The sequence below is a fragment of the Sceloporus undulatus genome, chromosome 6 (genome assembly GCF_019175285.1).
Source record: "Sceloporus undulatus isolate JIND9_A2432 ecotype Alabama chromosome 6, SceUnd_v1.1, whole genome shotgun sequence".
NCBI lineage: Eukaryota > Metazoa > Chordata > Lepidosauria > Squamata > Phrynosomatidae > Sceloporus > Sceloporus undulatus.
The window spans coordinates 91,852,006-91,870,094 of NC_056527.1; the positions used below are offsets into that span (position 1 = coordinate 91,852,006).

The following is an 18,089-nucleotide window of genomic DNA, read 5'->3' on the forward strand; positions in this document are numbered from 1 at the left end:
TAATGGTTTTGTGTGTGAGAAGGAAGTAAGCAAAGGTTTTCATTCCTAGTGCGCATCAATTGATTGTTGAGAATTAAGGAGATGAAGCTGCAGATAAAGATTCACTTGATTTCTTGCTCAGCCTCCCTGCTGTTGAAATATTCTTTGCCAATCAACTGAGCAGTACTCAGGGAAATTTAACCCTTCCTCCTTCTGTAGTCCAGATGACAACTATTCTGTAATGCCGTTCAACTTTTTATTAGGCTCCATAGCAATGATAGGGTGATTTTCATGAGGACTTGAAGGTAGGCCAGATAAAGATTCCTTTCTCCTCTGGTTTTCCTGCCATGCTCAGCTATGTGGCACTGGACAACTGAGAAGCAAGGGAGGCTACAACCATACTCCCCTGCCCAGTTGCTCAGCTGATTCTCAGGAGTGGATTGCATATAGCCTGTGAAGGGCACATAGCTTGCTCCTGAACTGGAGATGAAAAAAACAAGGACACATTTCTTGGATTCTATGCATATTGACTTGTGAATATATTAAATGTAATTGATAGACACTCATTGCTCAAGGTGTGTTGGAGACATAAATAATATTTGGAGACCAAACAAAATCAAATTCTCCCAAGGCCTATTGGAAATTGTTTAGACTGAATGGGAAATGTAGACATTTCCCTCTTCATGAGCAGATTGGCTGCATTTGAACAACAATTATTCATGAGCAATATACTGCTAAGTTCTGCCTGATCAGTGTGGGTTGGCTTTTCCTTTTAACAAGAGCAGGTGCAGGAACCAGAAACTCACCGAAAAGCAAAGGCTTGGCATTGCATCTGAACTTGGGACTTGTAGTTTGCAACCCACTAACAAGCCAGAGTTAGAGTTTGCATTTGGGGTCCAATTCCTGGCTTGTTTGGGAGGCATCAAACACAAGTCCAGTTTAGATATACTGTAACTCTAAGCTGCTTTCTCCCTGCTTACTCCAGTGGTCCCCAAACGGTGCTCTTTAAGGGATTTTGGACTTCAGCTCCCAGAATCTCAGACTATTGGCCAACATGGCTGAGACTTCTGGGAGCTAAAATCCAAAATATCTTAAAGGGGCACAGTTTGGGGACCACTGCTGTAGCCCATCTCACTGGGAGGATCCTGCCAAGTGGGAGTGATATAACAGATTTCTCCTCAAAATCCCTGGTTTGTTTGTTTTTTAATTTTTTAAATTAAGTTTTAAAACATAAAACCACACAAACACTCACATAAAAACAAAATGCTATCCTAACAAAAAAATTCCCCAAACTAAACAAAAATGAACTAAACTACCCCATCCCATCCCTCCAAAACCCTGCCCCCATAAATTATATCTAATAATAATCAACATATGAATAACATAAATTGAAATTAACAAAATCAACACAAGCTATAATGGACTTTCCACTTCTCAAGCCTATGAATATTAATATATTAATATCTTAAGATATCTTAATTTCTCATTAATGCTCATTTTTATTTCACTTCTGATGTAAAAAATTTAAACAAAGCTGCTTCAAGCTTCAAAATCCACAACTAAAATCTTCCCTTGTTTCTTCTTCATATAGGTTAAATATAATTCCCAGTCTTTGAAAAAAAGTCTAACAATTTTTTCTTTCATCAGCATTGCCAGTTCATCCATCTCAGCTGAATTGAACAATTTAACAATCCACTATTCTTCTGTTGGAAGACAGTCCAACAATCTACAAGATGTGGGCTACACCTACTAGTATCCAGAGAAAATGACATGTCTTAAAGCAGACTGGCCAACTGGGTATTCTGAGCTCCCTCTGTCACTTTCTTTCCCTGCCTTTGCTTCTTTTCCAGCTCCCAGCTTGATCTTGGTTGATCTTATGTCATTCTGCTACTTCTGTGGGCACATCTACACTGTAGAAATAATGCAGTTGGACAACACTTTAACTGCTATGACTCCATCCTGGGAGTTGTAGTGTTGCGAGGCACCTGCACTCACAGGCAGAGAAGGCTAAACACCTTGTAAAACTACAAATCCCAGGATTCCATAGGATGGTTCCATAGTGTGTCAAACTGCTTTTTTTACAGTGTAGATGTGCCCTGTGTCTGCTTCTATTATTAAATGTAGTTGTATTTCTCATTGCCTATATGAAAAAACCCTCTGTCATTCTCTTTTGTTCTTCTCGTTCCCTGATGGCTCCAGTTGGGAAAGAGGCAGATGTCTCTCTAAGGAAGAAAAAGAAAACATTAGATTCCTCATCTCCAATTCCATGATAAAAGAAAAACAGGATATAAATGTACTAAATGCACATGCACAAACATGGGGAAGAAAGCTTCTGTTCTGACAACCTAGCTACGCTGCAAATTCTTTCTCCAGACTGAGGCCAGTACAAGAAGAATAATTCAGAAGTTTTCAGTTTACAACAGAGTAGATTACATGTTTCTCCCCTTATTACAAAAGTTTAAGAATAATTATGATAGCTTACTACTTAGATAGATAAACACACATACATGCGCTTCAGCTTTCTGGCAATTGTTTACACAGTGATGAGTGAATATGGAATGATGGCCAAATATTGTAAAGCATATTGAGTCTTGGAACATCTCATCTTCCCCTGTAGAAGTTTCCAAAGAGATAGCTGTATTAGCCTGCTTCAGAAAAAAGCAAAGAAAAGAGGAGATATGGAAAGGAGCAATCTAGCAGGCCCCTTTAAGGATGGTTTATTTTACCATGAGTTTTTATGAATTTCAGTCCACAAGAATCTGATGAATTTGGATATTTTCACAAATTAGCAGAATTATAAACAACAGTTTCTTGGCACATTACAAATATTAATACATATTTTCTCACAACTAGGCATGTAGCAAACTAATTCTTCCCAACAAAGTTCTGACTTGAAGGGAACTGACTCTTGATAAACATATTTATTGTGTTTACATTTCAGAACATAGACCAGCCTGACAGACGCATATCATCTTATACAACTATTTGAACTTCCTTGGATAGTGTCATAGTGTCAAATTGCATCTTTCTATATCTTATTACATTGTGATCCAACACTCACAGCTATGTAATTGAGAACATACCTTGGTTAACTTCCATCAGTTTAGCTGAAGAAGTAGATTGCAATCCATGAAAGTGCTACTAGATTTTCCCATCTCCCTCCTTTTACCATCTTGCTCCCCATTGGACTAGAACAATGGAGAACCTTTTGGCCTCCATTTCTTTTGGACTTTTGATCCCAGAAGTCCCAGCTAACTTGGCCAACAGTTGGGAATTATGGGAGCTGAAGCCCAAACATCTAGAGGACAAAAGGTTGGGAACCACTGGACTAGAGCCAGCATAGCCCAAGCCAGCGGAGTGGGATCCTGGGAGCTAGAGCCCAACATCTGGAAGGCTTGTCCAATCCTGATACATATGATAATGTGCATAAAAGATGTAGGTGTCTAAATCTTGTCTGCCATTTTCAATGTCTCTCTGACCTGTCCACACACTTGGTGAGTCCCCATCTCATGAAGATTGCCAGCATTAAAGTTCCATAAAATATCTACAGTATTTAAACTCAAGTGTGATTTTCAGCTTATATGAAGGCTCACTCCTTTCAGCTTTCCCCCAGCTGTGAACTGTGCTTCCTACCTTGGGCCTGACTGTCACCAGCTTTTTCCACCTGCAGACCCTTGAGCAAGAGACATTGTGTTTGTGACTTAGAACACTGCCTTCAGGGCTGCTTGCTTGGTTGTCATTGTTTTTGGGTGGCTTGATTTTCTTGCTGTTTTCATCCTAAACACCCTTCCTTCTCTCCTTGCTGCGTCAAGCAGATGAAGGCACAGAAAGTTGACAGGTTTCCCTTGGAGCAAATAGAAGCTCCACTGCTACCTTCAGGGCTCTGACCTTTTCCTTACAGTAAATGGAAAAGAGACTCGACTTGCCACGCATGGGCTTTAGTCAGGCTAGTGTGTATCTTGCATAAAAACCACAGTCTTGTGGGGCCCTGAAGGCTAACACATGTAGGATGTAAACCTGCATAAGACTACAATCCACTTCACCAGATGAATGAATGTTATTTTCAGTTGCAGGCATATAGACACATTGAAGGGATTGTAAACAGTGAGAATGAGTGTAGACAGCATCAATTCCATTAGAAGTTCATTGTGTGTGAAAGAAACACAGTGGCTGTTCTCTACAGCAGTAATTTATGGTAACACAGCCATTTTAGCAATGCTGAGCTAATGCTGTGTAGTAGGACAGGAAGCCAGTGACTATGTTCAGATCCAAATAAATGGAACTGAACTTGATGGAATTATATCATGTCTGCACTGTGTCCTCCCCCTGAACATTTCTTTGTTCTAGTATGACCACCTGAAGATCAGAAGCAGAGTATCTTGTTAGGCTGAGATGGTATCCTTAATCCAGTGCCTTCTAGACTTCTTGGACTACCCACCCAACACAGTCAATTGCTTTGCTGGTGGGGGATTGAAGGCATTGTAGTTCAAAGTATCTGGAGGGCATTGGTTTGAGAAAGGCTATTGCTCTGGTTTTTGAATATTGCAATGTATTCTGTAGGGACTGATCTGTTAGTCTCATGCAGAATGCATAAAGGCATTCTTGGGAGATGACAACAGATGGTTGCATTTTTAAAAAGTGAGCAAGTCAATGAGCCTTTCATGTTGTGGCTAACATTACTGGGTCCAGCTGCAGTGTCACCTAAATAGACATGAGGGTAAATGAATCAAAGCCAACAGTCTCAGCATAGATTTTCATATATGAAAATCCCCCCCAAAAAGTATGTGTTTCTAGTCCATCAGATTATGAATTTAGGTTTGATATTGCACAGATATTGCCTGATACAATGTCAGACTTTTGAGGAAGGAAGAAATCAGCATTTCAAAAAGTTTTGGAGCAGGGCTTCAGAATTTTGTATAGCTCCTTATCATCTGCCTTGGCTGCTATTATATCTGCTGTAAGAACCAGCCAAAAGATAATTTTTTGAAACTGTCTCAGAGAGTGCTATTTGCTGGGATTTATCTTCTGGACAAAACTGAGATACTTGCTCACATATAGCCCAGTTCCCAGTGCACCCTTTGCATCTTAAACCCTGCTCAAATACACTGTTTTCAAATTATTTAAAGCCTAGGATTCATGTGGCAACCCTAACATTTTCCTCCCAGCCTTCCTGGGTCAAGCAGGGATACAGCTTGACCTTTAAGAGAATATGGTTCCAACATGCCCAGTTGTAAAGCCAAATGGGGGCCTCATTCCCACTATCTTTAAATTGGATCACAAATCGGTTTGAACCGGTTCAAAAGACCCTGGTTCCCACTTAATCCAAATCACTGAAGTGATTCCAAGAAGGGGGGCATGCTCCAAGCCCATTTAACCCACATCTTTCTGATGCTGATTTTTCCGCTTCTTTTTTGATAAATTGATTCCGCACAAGTGTAAATCACAAGCGGATTGGAATCGATTTAAATTTCCCCTTCGGCTGGGTGGAACTAAATCATTTTGAATAAATTCGTTCGTGAATGGGAACCACAAGTGGGTTATTTTGATGTCAGGAAATGACAGAAAATGTGATCAGGGCAAGTGTAGTGTAAACCACGATCTGATGTCGAATCAATCCATCCATTCAGATTGCACACCGATTTATCTATAAGTGGGAATGAGGCCGGGATTTCAACCAATATAGTTCCAAGTTGTGTGCTAGTGTCCCTGGTTGTGAACCCCTCAAAGAGATGCAGAATGGGACAGTACAGAGCTGTTGGGGCATAGGATGATTCCCTACCAGCCCTTCTGCCACCTTTAGCAGTCCATTGATTCTTCCTTGTCTTGTCTCACCTGGATATAAATACTTCTTTGTTGGCTTGGATATTTACCTGAGCAGAATATCATGCGGGTTTGAGTTGAAAACTTTTTGTTCTTTTCAGAACCATCTAAATCCTACTCCATGGGCAGAATACTTGGCTGCTTAACTTAGCTGTAGTTATGCATGCTACTTTTTATGCTGTAGCACTCAAATTTCCCTCAGTCTCTGGCCATGTGGGCTGCAGAGTTCTGGGTGCTGTAATCCAAAGAAGGGAAGGGGAGGGAGGGAAAGGAAAGGGTAGCTTTTCCAGTCTAGCTATGGTTGCTATGCTTAGACTTTCTATTAGGCTGTGCTCTGGCTTACTTACTTACTGTGCCCTTAGCTTCTGTTCTCCCTAATGTGTGTCAGCAGTTGGAATCAGGGTTTTGAATGGAACTCTCCTAATTCCTTGGCACATATGAGTCTCTCTCAGAGCTCTATCCAGCTATGGTCCCTACCCTTCCAAGAACTACTTTTTCCTGCTCTGTGCAACCCAGTGCTGGCACATTTCTTCAACTGAACCAGTAAACAGTTCTCTTGTTTGTTTCTTCTCATTGTCTAACATCCCTTACATAATCCTTTTTCTATAGCTGGTGGTGACATACCAATTCCCTTGTCATTATTTGTTTGGGGCTAAATCTATCTAATTACTCTGACCTTTTGGACCCTTCATCACCTCCATTTAACATGAGACAATTCAAAACTCCTGGTTTGAAATTAATTTTGGGATGAGAACCCTAGTTCAAGACACTCAGTAACTGGGTCAGTGCAGCAAAGTTGCCTTTAAGGATGGAGCATGTGGGGACCAGGGAGTGGGAGGACCAGAGGTCCTGGCTTCACTGCCAGCATGGAATGGAAGGGGTTATCTCTTTTTACTGGGAAACTCCAGCAAACCAGCGAATGGCTTGCATCTTCCTCCGGCACTGCGCATGCAGAGTGGAGAGGCTCACGTCTTGACAGCTGCAGCAGTTCTGGGGTAGCAGAAGCATGCTTCTCTTCCTTCTTCCTTTAATGGCTGGATGTGGAAGATTCTTTTCATCTCTCTGAGGGCTTTCTCCCACTTCTTTTCTTTCCTGCCTTCCCCACCACTCCCCTCAGTGCAATTTCTTCTCTGATAGCAGGTCTCTCCCCCCCCCCCAATCCATTTCTAGATGATCGCTCTCTCTCTGACTATTTTTCATGCTCTGCTGAGTGCTGTTGCTTCCGTTCACGGCCCAGCTGCCTGTCTTGCTTTGCCTTGCCTCATGAAGATTTATGGAACTGCAGTAATAAACTGTGTTTGAGCGATCTTCTTTTCCGATAATCCTCAGGCGAGAGCCCAACAGGGTGGGTGTGCTTTGAGCAAGCCTGCAATCATGTCCAGTCTGGGCCCCCTCCCCATCCTGGTGGTATCAGCAGCTGGCAGTGAGGCATTGGCAGCAGCACTACGGACCTAGCCAGGTTTTCCCTGATTGTTTTTTTGGAAGGAGGGAGAAGCTTCACAACCTATCCTGTTTTCTCTGGCAAAGACCTGTCACGTATCTTTCTGTGAAAGAGGGCTACAGCTGCATCCCATTTCTGTATCCGGTAGCATCCTCAGGTGTGAATTCCACAGAATAGGCAAAAAAGCCTTTACTGCAGGTAATAGAGTCCTGAATGGATGAATCAGCACAGGAGAACTTTAATCCATCACCTGCTCCGTTTAAGCCTTCTGATGAAATTCCCTTTCTGGAAGGATTTTACCTTGGCGTTGCTTGGGCTTTCTTTCTGATCGTGGATTGAGGGGATTCTGAATTTTCCAAGACAAGACCTTTTGCCATCTTCTTGGGCTGCAACTTGGGAACTGTCAACGCAGTTGAAGTGTCATCGTTTCATCCTGCTTGGAGCTCATCTTGAATTACCTGCAGGGTAAGAGGAAAGGGAAATATTTTCATTAGTCCTCTGGACAAATTTAGGCCCTTGTGGTTGTAGTCTTATGTTTCTTCCTTCTTTTTCTCCCCCCCCACCTCTTTACCCTACATTTCCCAAGATGATTCATTTACACATCCATTGATGCCACTTTTGAGCCCAGTTGGTTGTTTGGTTCTAGCCGGGTATCAGAAATGACATGGACTTTCCCAGCTATAATTAGGTAACTGCTCCCTCCACCCATTTCCTGGCACAAAATGGCTGCCTGGTGGCAGATTTTGGTGGGACAGAAGAGAAATTACGGCCCAGTTTTGTCTTACCACTATTGAGTTTGCAGCCACTAAACCAGTAATAGGGCATACACAGCTGTGTCCAATATCAGGTGGAAGGGCCCAGCATCTTAGAACAGGGGAACTACAACTTCCTTCATTCCTAGCTAGCATCATCAGGAGACACAGTGGGATGTGGAATAACAACATCTACAGGGCCACACATTTCTCTATCTCTGTCTTAAAATATTGCCTTCATCCTTTTTAGTTAGTCTGATATAAACGTTCAACAAATTACAAATTGCAACTCTTTTCCTTTCAAGGTAGAATTGCCTGCATAGCAAGTTTGCATCAAAATGCTAAATGTTGTGCCTATAGCTTGCAGGACAGGTAAACATTAAAAACCATAATATATGAAAGAACCTCTGTTGTTCTGGAGTTTAAAGCATGAGGCCCTGAGGCTTAGTGTTCTTTTGAAAAGTGCTGCAGCTCATACCATCCCTCTGGCATTGAAGAGGTTAAACCCTCTGTATTTGGAGGAGTAGGAGAGAATAAAATAGGAACTGAAATGATAATGATTCTTCTCCCCCCCTCCCCCTTTTTGGTGCTTCTGTTGCATTGTTGGGGGGAGGGAGAACACCCATCTCTTTAGTACTCAAATCACTTCTGGCATTGCAAATAGAACCTTGGCCATTAGCCACTGAGATTGATGCTGAGCCTGGCAAGGGTGGTCTGTAGGCTGGGCAGAGCCTTGGGCAATGTGCCATTCTTCATAGAGCATGATGGTACCCTGAGAGCTTTTGGCAGCTAGAACGGATGGGGGAGGAGAAATTGGCAAAGGTGGACAGCTGCACGTGAGACTGTGGAATGGGGTAGAATTATATATAGACTAGAGGCTGGTGTGGTATGAGAGAAAAGTTGAAGGGAGAGGAGGGATAGATAACCTGTGAATTCAGGCTTCTGGGTTATTTATGACCTTAACATCGTGATAGCAGCAGTTCATTCAACTGCACCACTGGAGTCAGCTTCAGCATTAGGTCACTGCATCAGATGCAAGATATATGTCCCAAATCTGGATCCTTTCAAGCAGTCTGCCATACTTCTACCATGTCAATTAATGCTCATAGCATGGAATGAGACCCTATTTCTGTCCGGGGCACACCCAAAATATTTTCGTGTCTAATGTGAACTATCCAAATGACACACACACACACATTAATTAACACATTGTCTACTGTACGATTGTATATGTTGGGTTTGGTCTGTCTCTATTGTTTTTTAATGATACCCAAACCCATCCTTTGTGAATGGCTAATCTAACTGTGGCAGGACTGCATCTGTATAGAACATGTGCAAATATTCCAGATTATCTCTGAAGAAAGCACATAAGTTCTTCCCAGACCTGTATCCAAATATATGTTGTTGTGTGCCTTAAAGTGATTTCTAACTTACGATGACATCAGGGTGAACCTATCACAGGGAATTCTTGGCAAGATTTGTTCAAGGGGGGGGCATTGCTTTCTTCTGAGGCTGAGAGAGTGTGATTTGCTTGAAATCACACAGTGAGTTTCTGTGGCTGAGCAGAGATACGAACCCAGAATCCTAGTCAAATACTTAAACAACGACACCATTCTGGTTTTCTGTATCCAAATATGCACGCATATAATTATATAAACACAATTAAATATGTATTGCTGTGCCCAAAGCAAGCTACAAAAATGAGGCAGAGTAGCATATCTATATTTCATTTGTTTTGCTTCTGAGTTTTAAAAGAATAAAATATGGAGTTGGCCAAAGTTTTAGGGGGCAGAGAGCACAAAGATCAGATTTACAAGATTAGAGTAGGGTAATTGGGGGTATGGAGAACATTTCTTACATTGTTTTTAACTACAGTCCAACATAGAGTTGTATGTGTTCAAGACCAGTTGTTTCATTCAGAATCAGAACCAGCATTGTCTGCTGCACACAGTTTATTTCACAATATAAATCAAAATGCACATGTTTAACTACTAAGGAAAATAACAGAGGTAGTAGCTGGTGAAATTTCCAAAAGATATTGAGCAGCACTTACTGTGTTCAAGGGATGAGACCCTTGACACTTACAGTGATCATAGGATGGGACCTGAATGTCTTCCATAGTTTTCTTTATTTCTCCATAGTTAATGGAAGGGGGGGGGGGGGAGAGAAGAGAAATAAATGCACAGTTTGCATAACTGCATACTTTATATACTTCACTGAATTCACCTTCCTTGGTGAGCAATTCAGTTGCCTCTCTGGTTGCTGAACCACGAGAACTAGGAAATTGGTGCAAAATTGAATTTCTGAGCAAGCACGTAGAATTCTGCTACCTTGAAGGAATGCAACCATCCTGTTTTAGCATAGCTGCTGTTCTCTTTGTGAATAGAATATTTAGGAGTTGGGCCAAAGCTGATTTTAAAATGAGGTAGGAAAGAAGCCAGTTAGCGCAATGAAAGGTCTTACAGTATAGTAGAAAAGAGTGGGTCAGACTCTATATTTTCACATCTATCCATTATTATAGTCAAAGCCTGTATTCTTCTCCAAACCCAAAAGGATCTTGGGGAAAAGTTTCCTTAGGAATGCCACAGTGCCATAGTAGGTCATAATCAAAAGGCAGTGATGGGCAAGTTACAGAACAGTAACTTGAGTGACGTTTTGTGCAAAGTCACACTGAGAAGCTTTTCAGGAGGTCACACAGGATGGCATCTTTGCCTTTATGTTTATGTGTGTGTGTGATACATAAAACCAACATGTTTATATTTCTTTATAGTATTTCATAGTTTGTGTGGAGTTTCATGGAATGAAACCTCTCCTTCCTTGGGTATCAAGGTAGTATTCCTGCCAGTAACTGAATGTGAGAAGCTGCCAGTCCTTAAATCTCTGCATTGGTTTCTTGTCACCTTCTACATGAACTTCAAGCTTGAACTCCTCAGTTTTAAAAGCCTCACCTTTCTGACCTCAACCATTTCTTGTACTGTCTCCATAATCACCCTTGTGCTGGGATCAGCTGCTGTAGTGCTGATCCCTTTTGTTTCAGCCCCTTTTTTGCACTTGCATCTTCTGTGCTGCTGAAATAGTCTCCCTTCCCACATTTTTCTAAATAACTCTCACTTTATGACGACCATCTTCTTTATTACATTGTAAATATGGTCTCCTGTTTCGCCCTTTCTTCTCCTGGTCACTATTTTAGGGTGTATCTACACTTTAGAAATAATGCCGTTTGACACCACCTTAACTGATAAAGCTCCATGCTACAGAATCCTGGAATTTGTAGTTTTGTGAGGCACTGGCACTCCTTGGCAGAGAAGGTTAAAGACCTTGATAATTACAAATCCCAGAATTCCATAGGATAGAGCTACAGTACTTAAAATGAGGTTGAACTACATTATTTCTACAGTGTAAATCCTCCCAAAATCATCTTGTACATAATGGCAGTTTGTGGATTCCCCATCACTAGGGTGGTGCTATTGCTCTGAATTTTAAATGCATTATCCACAACCCAAAATACGTTCAGGACCTTGGACAGAAATCATGTGGACTGCTGTGGCTAAACCTCCTGGGAGTTGCAGTTCAATCTTCACACCCCTATTTTAGGATTTAAGTCTGTGTTCTGCTTTCTCTTGACAGGGCCTGTGTGTCTTTTACAGCTACTTAATTGGGGGGGGGGGGGCACATGGCAGGAAGAGCCTTTTTTCACTGCTATCATTTCCATGCAAGGAAAAGCTTCACCTGTCATGTTTCTGCTTTCCATTAAGTGTTTGAAGTGGAATGGGGAACCTTTGGTTCCCCCACATATTTTAGCTTTCAGTTCCCAGAAGGCTTGGCTTAGCCAGGATGGTCAATGAGAAAGGATTATGAGAGGTGTGATCCTAAGCATCTGGAAGACTAACGTTTACCCACCTTTGTTTTAAGGCATAGGAGCTGAGCTTCTGCCAGAAAACAGGGCAACAGGCAGCCTTGTTTGGAGGAATCTTCCTCATCATTATGCACAGGGACAACACATTATCTATTTTATGCTGAATCTCTGCACTTTGCACTGTACAGTAAATACTGCAGTCAAAGAGGGTTTCTAGCCTGGAAGATTATGAATTCATCTTCAGTTACACATTTATCTTCCTACAGCAGATGCCTGAATCATATAGGGTGCACGAGGGAGAAAGCAGCAAAAAGGGGAATTCTTGCCTAGACCAAATTTCCATCTCAAGATCTCACCTACAACTGGCATTCACCCCAAGTTACCTCCTCCGGCAAGGCTGACTTCAAACAACCATCTGAGTGGATCTCAGATGGGGTATCAATTGCTCTAGCTGTCTTGGTACAGTACTTTGAATGACAAGCTTGACCACTGACAACAAGGGTGGCCTGTGGGAAAGAACAGATTTTTTTAAAAAGGAAGCTAGAGGCAGCACCGCAGTCTCCTGGTTTTGTAGTTTGCACAAAAGCCCTTTACAAATCTTTCTCTTTAGCAGTTGGGAGAGCTGGCATGTTCCACCATTGGAGCGTGTAATTAGTGGGAAGAGAACTGCATGCTGATGGTCTGGCATTAGGGGTAAGAGGGAAAGAAAAAGAGGTCTGAGCATCATTCTCTTCTCTGGGAGCATTGCAGCATGGATTCCTAAGCAGATTCCTAAGGAAGGAAGGTTGCAGCAGCTACATCCTGTATTTCCTCCTCCATCCTCACCCCAGTGATGCTGCTTTGTTTCTTGTAGGCAAAGCCCGCAAGCCTCTGTATGCATGCAACTTGGAACTTAGTGACTCTGACTTCTGAATAGACACACTTACGTTTATTCTGGTAATCAATTATATTCTTTTATATGGATCAGCCAACTGCTGCAATGGGACAGGGCTGTCTCTACCATTATGCAGCATCTGGCTCAGGTGGGAGGTACGGGGGGGAGTGGCAATGTCCTTGCCTAGCAATCCTCTTTTGTTAGTAGATACTAAGATCCAGCATGGTATAGTGGTTTGAGTGTTGGACTGTGACTCTGGAGACAAGGGTTCAATTCCCAGCTTGGCCGTGAAACCCACTGGGTGACCTTGGGCAAGTCACATGCTCAGGGAAAGGCAATGGCAAACCTCTGAACAAATCTTGCCAAGAACACCCATGGCTTTAGGGTCACTATAAGTTGGAAATGTCTTGAAGGCACACAATGAATATTTATTTATTTGTATCCTGCTCCCCCTAGCCCTAAATTGGGAGTGAAAGTGGTTTACAATTTAAAAGAACAATACAATTAAAAACATACCAAAGTGTGCATTAAAATAGAATGAAACTATTATAGTATTAAAATACATTGCTCATAAAAAGAATAAGATGCAGTTTAAAAAGGATAAAACTGCTTTAAAATAGTACAATTAGAACAGTATAACACCCCCAGCCTATTCTTTAAAGATTTCTGTTTCAAAAGCCTGTCTAAATAAAAATGTTTGAGCCTGCAGACGGAAAGACAACTCTGGAACTCCCCTTCTAGCCTCCTTGGGAGGGGAGTTCCAGAGTCTAGAGGCAATCACCAAGAAGATCCTCTTTCATGTTCCCATAAACCATGCTTGCAATGTTGGTGGAAGTGAGAGAAAGGTGTCTCTTAATGATCTCAGAGCCTGGGCACCTATAGGGCTATAGATGACACATGGCCCATCATGCAGAGTTAAACTGCTACCCTCAGGTGTGGCAGAATGGAGGAGGTTGTCCTATCATCAGTGCTGAAGTAAAGTTAAAACATTAGGCTGTTTCAGTACTGTACAACAGAAGCGAGTGAGGATTGTCTCCTTTGCCTCAGGAAACAAAGCACCTTGATCTGTCCCTTCACTAGGAACATCATTTGTCTTGGGGCACCTGCTGTGTAGGGACCCTATGCCAGGTACACTTGAGACCCAACAGTCAGGAAAGTAATGTTGCAATTGTAAGATCTGGATTCAGATCCCACTTCAGCCATGGACTTGGTAGTTTCAGTATCCTATTATGAGAGAAGCTGAAGTCTCTGCCCTCTGGTTTTGAATTTGGCGTGCAGATGTAGAGTTATTACAGGTCAATTTGATGTCCTTCCTTTTGTACATTTTGTCTGGCAGAACAATAGCTGCTGGGAATGGCAGCTAGAAATGCTCACTGCTTAAACAGGAAGATATTCTGTACATGTACAGAAATGCCCTGTTATTACATCACATTTTTCATGCTGGGCACTGGAATGAGACTTTGAATTGGAAAGATTTTCTGGAACTAAGACCTGGAAACATACAAACACATCTTGCCAGTTCATTGGGTTGTCAGTGGATATATTTTCCATTTGGAAGAAAGGGTTTTCTGGCATACATGTCTCTAAATTTAAGTAATTGAAATCAGCAGTGGAGGAGACAGGTGGATTATTGTGGACCAAGAATTAGCATATATCTCAATTAACAGAGTAAATGTGTTCCTGGGCATTGCTTCTGTAACAGAAAATTTGGTACTGGGGCAGAAATAACATGGAAAAAATAGGAATAGGTTCTTACACCACAAAACAGAAGAATATTTCAACACGTTTCAGAAAGCTTTTTATCCAAAACTAACAATATGCACATGTGAAATGAAACAACCAGGTCAGGTAAACTTGGAATAAATAAACGAAAAAGGTTTTGAATGTTCTAGAGATCACTTGCAGGCTTCTTCCAAAATGCATCTGATCTTTTCTTTCACCAGCCTCCACTTTTCTTATGACTTGCATTTGGATATGGTTTTTAACATGCTGGGGGGACCTGATGAGGCAGGCTTATTTGTTATTGCTTTTTCTCTCTGTTTTGCTGTTCATTCATGCTAACAAAGGATTCTGGAGGCAGACACTGTTTTCCTTTTGTAGGCAGCCACTAACAGCTATAGGAGGACCAGTCACAATAGATTCCTATATTTTCCCAGCTCAAGCTTTTACTGCATTGATCACTGTAGACACACTGCTGAATGCTGATACCAAAGGTCTGTGTTTCTCCAGCCCTCATTCTCCTTCCTCCCAATGCTGATACTACCGAAAAACTTCCAACTGGAAATAAAGACGAGGAGGAAAGGGGTAGGGGCATAAAATAACTTTGTAAAAAGGAGCTTCTTTGTCAGACTCTTTGTTAACTGGAGTTTGCCTGTGCTACATCATTAGTTTTTAAGTTTTTACAAGCACCTTGGACAGGGTGATTGTAAAAAAGAAAATGCAATGAGTCTCAGACTGTGTATCAACAAAAATCTTAGAATGTCCTTTTAGGTGAGAAATCACCTCATTAATCTACAATAGTAATAATAGAAATAATACATACATACATAGAGTTTTTATTCTATATAATTTATTTTGTGACATTTACTGTTTTATTAGCCATGAGGAATGGCAAGGATCTTTTGTGGATGACTTCCCTAACTTGATTCCCTTGAATTTTGTTGGAGTATAACTGATGATGATAAGACTTGTAATGCCCAACATCTGGAGGGCACCATCTTAGGAAGAGGTAATCAAAGGCCCTGACGTTCTTTCCTTAAGGGCTGGCAATCTTTTTGAGTCTTGAGAGGTTTTAGCAGGCATTGTCTACTATGGAGAAATGTTGCATGATTGCCATGGACTGCCAAAAAGAAAAATGCATGGGCTTGAAAGCAAATCAAGCCGGAACTCTTCCTAGAAGCCAAAATTACTAGGCTGCAGCCATTGTATTTTGGATATACCCATGAGAAGACCTGGCTCATTAGGAAAAACGATAATGCTTGGCAAAGTTGAAGGCAGTAGCAAAAAAATGAAGATCACATTACAGGTGGCTAACTCAGGGTGTATCTAACTATAGATAGAAATAATGCAGTTTGACACCAAGTGCTATAGTTCCATACTATGGAATCCTGGGATTTGTAGTTTTACAAGGTCTTTAGCCTTCTCTATGTTTGTGCCTCACAAACTACAAATCCCAGGATTCTGTAGAATGGCACCATGGCACTCAAAGTGGTGTTGCACTGCATTGTTTCTACAGTGTAGATGTATCCTCAGTCAGGGAAGCTATGACTGTGAGTTTGTAAGACCAGAGCAGGGCTGTTAATAATAGTGTATCCTAGGGGTCTCTATTCATAGGGCTGAAGCCAACTTGACAGCAATTAAAATAACTCTCTATAACTTCTAAATATATTATCATAGGCATAAGGGCTAATAAACCTGCTTATTAAAATAAAGTTGAAAGCTAGAGAAGTGCTCTAGTTCAGTAGTAGGACATGTGTTGTCAGCCAAGTAGGATCACAGGGCCACACTAGATGCGATGCTGACTCTATTATTAGAAAGACCAATCATCTTTTAAAAATTGATAAATTTTGATCAGGACTAAAGCAGGGGAGAACATAAGCTTTAATCCTTTCATCTCCTCCCACAGTCCTAGTGAAAATTATGCTTCTGTTAAAGGGGGGAGGGACTCAAGCAGAGTTAAAAGTCTGCTGCCCATGTGCTACAGTCTTGATGAAAATTACACTGTCCTTGGTATTAATTTTGAAAACATTGATGAGTTTCTTAACAACACCTTTAGTATCTGTTTGACCTTGACTTGGCAGGTCTGGAGTGGGGCGGGGGGATCACCTGAGACCTTGGAGAACTGCTGTCAGAACAGGCAATAAACCATGTATAGATGGACTAAAGCTTTGATTCATTGTAATGTGTTGTTGTTAACTGCTATCAAGTCACCTTCAACTTATGGAGACCTTATAAATAAGAGTCCTTCATGTCACCCTATCTTCAACAGCCCTGCTCAAGTCTTGAAGATTTAGGGCTGTGGCTTCCTTGGGGCCTGAACAGACAGGCCAAAATAAAGCTGCTTCAGATCACTTTGGAGGTATGCTGTTTAAATGCTGCATGCGTTCTAAGGACTGAGCGCAGCTTTGGCGCAGCTTCTGGCCTCTTAAGATGCGTGTGTAATTTAAACAGCATACTTCCAAAGTGACCCAAAGTAGTTTTATTTTGGCCTGTCCGTTCAGGCCCTTGATTGAATCTATCCACCTGTAATGCAGTCTTCCTCTTTTCCTACATCCATCTACCTTACCAAGCTTTATTGTCTTTTCTAGTGAGTCATGCCTTTTCATGATATGTCCAGAGTGTGACAGTCTCCGTTTAGTCATTTGGGTTCCGGCAAGAGTTCAGGCTTGATTTACCCTAGGACCTATTTATTTGTCTTTTTAGCAGTCCACATAGCCATACAACTACAGTATTCTCCAGCACCACATGTCAAATGAGTTGATTTTCTTCCTATGAGCTTTCTTCTCTGTTCAGCTTTCACAACCATACATAGAAATGGGAATATAATGGCATGGACAATCCTAACTTTAGTATTCGATGGTATATCTTGATGGTATAACTTCAGGATCTTGTCTAGTTCCTTCATAACTTCCCTTCCGATTCCTAGACTTTGCACTTTCTTCCTTAAATTTCTTCAGTAATTTTTCCAAGTCTTTGCTATTTTCTGCTGGTAGTATATCTGCAGATCTGAAATTGTTGATGTTCCTTCCTCCAATTTTCATGCTTCCTTCCTGTGAGTCTTATTCTACTTTACGTATGATATGTCCAGCATACAAGTGAAACAAATAGGGTGATGAAATGCATCCTTGCCTGACTCTCTTGTCAACTGGAAACCATTCTTTTTCTCTGTATTCTGTGCTCACAGTAGTCTCTTGTCCTGAGGACTGTTTTTTTATGTACACTGTATAATATGAAGTACACAGTATAATCATATAATTCATATGAAGCTAAATTATGTGCCTAAAATAGTCTCACTTCTATGAAATCACTGCACTGATTTTGGAACAAGGCTCACTTTGCTGGCTGGGGGATTGTGGGAGTTGTGGTCCAAAAAAGTAACCTTTCTGCTCCTTAACCCTAACCTTAATCCTAGCCCTGTTTAAAGCCCCTTAGTGTTTGTTCTCTTCACAGTCAGTTGTATATATTCAAAGACAGCTAATGGAGTATAGATCTTTACAGAAAGGCTCCCTGCTTTATTGTAAATGTTTTAAATGGGGATAGAGGGGTAGAAATCCAAATGCAAATTGTGCTATCACAAAAACCAGTTTTGCCAAGTGAGCAGAACAAAATGGTGCAGATGTTTTCCATTATGTAAATGTTGTGTGATTG

At 41.4% G+C, this 18,089-nt stretch overlaps 1 protein-coding gene and 1 long non-coding RNA gene across 12 annotated transcripts in view; one reads left to right on the forward strand and one right to left on the reverse strand.

The window, feature by feature from the left end:
* The window catches only part of SRCIN1 (SRC kinase signaling inhibitor 1), a 323,749-nt gene that overhangs the window by 110,923 nt on the left and 194,737 nt on the right, over positions 1-18,089 (forward strand). The window contains exon 1 of one of the 10 annotated variants that reach the window (XM_042474123.1): positions 7,663-7,705. The exons of the other annotated variants lie outside the window; for them this stretch is intronic. The gene's annotated coding sequence lies outside the window, so the exon portion shown is untranslated. Of the gene's footprint in view, positions 1-7,662; positions 7,706-18,089 lie in introns of those variants that run through there. 10 annotated transcript variants of the gene reach the window in all.
* LOC121934090 overlaps positions 1,469-18,089 on the reverse strand; it is a 48,290-nt gene continuing 31,669 nt past the window's right edge. The window contains exons 3-4 of one of the 2 annotated variants that reach the window (XR_006104562.1): positions 7,541-7,698; positions 1,469-2,590 (exon numbers count right to left, since the gene is read on the reverse strand). This is a non-coding gene — a long non-coding RNA (uncharacterized LOC121934090). Of the gene's footprint in view, positions 2,591-6,923; positions 7,699-18,089 lie in introns of those variants that run through there. The other variant, XR_006104561.1, reaches the window with a different exon arrangement.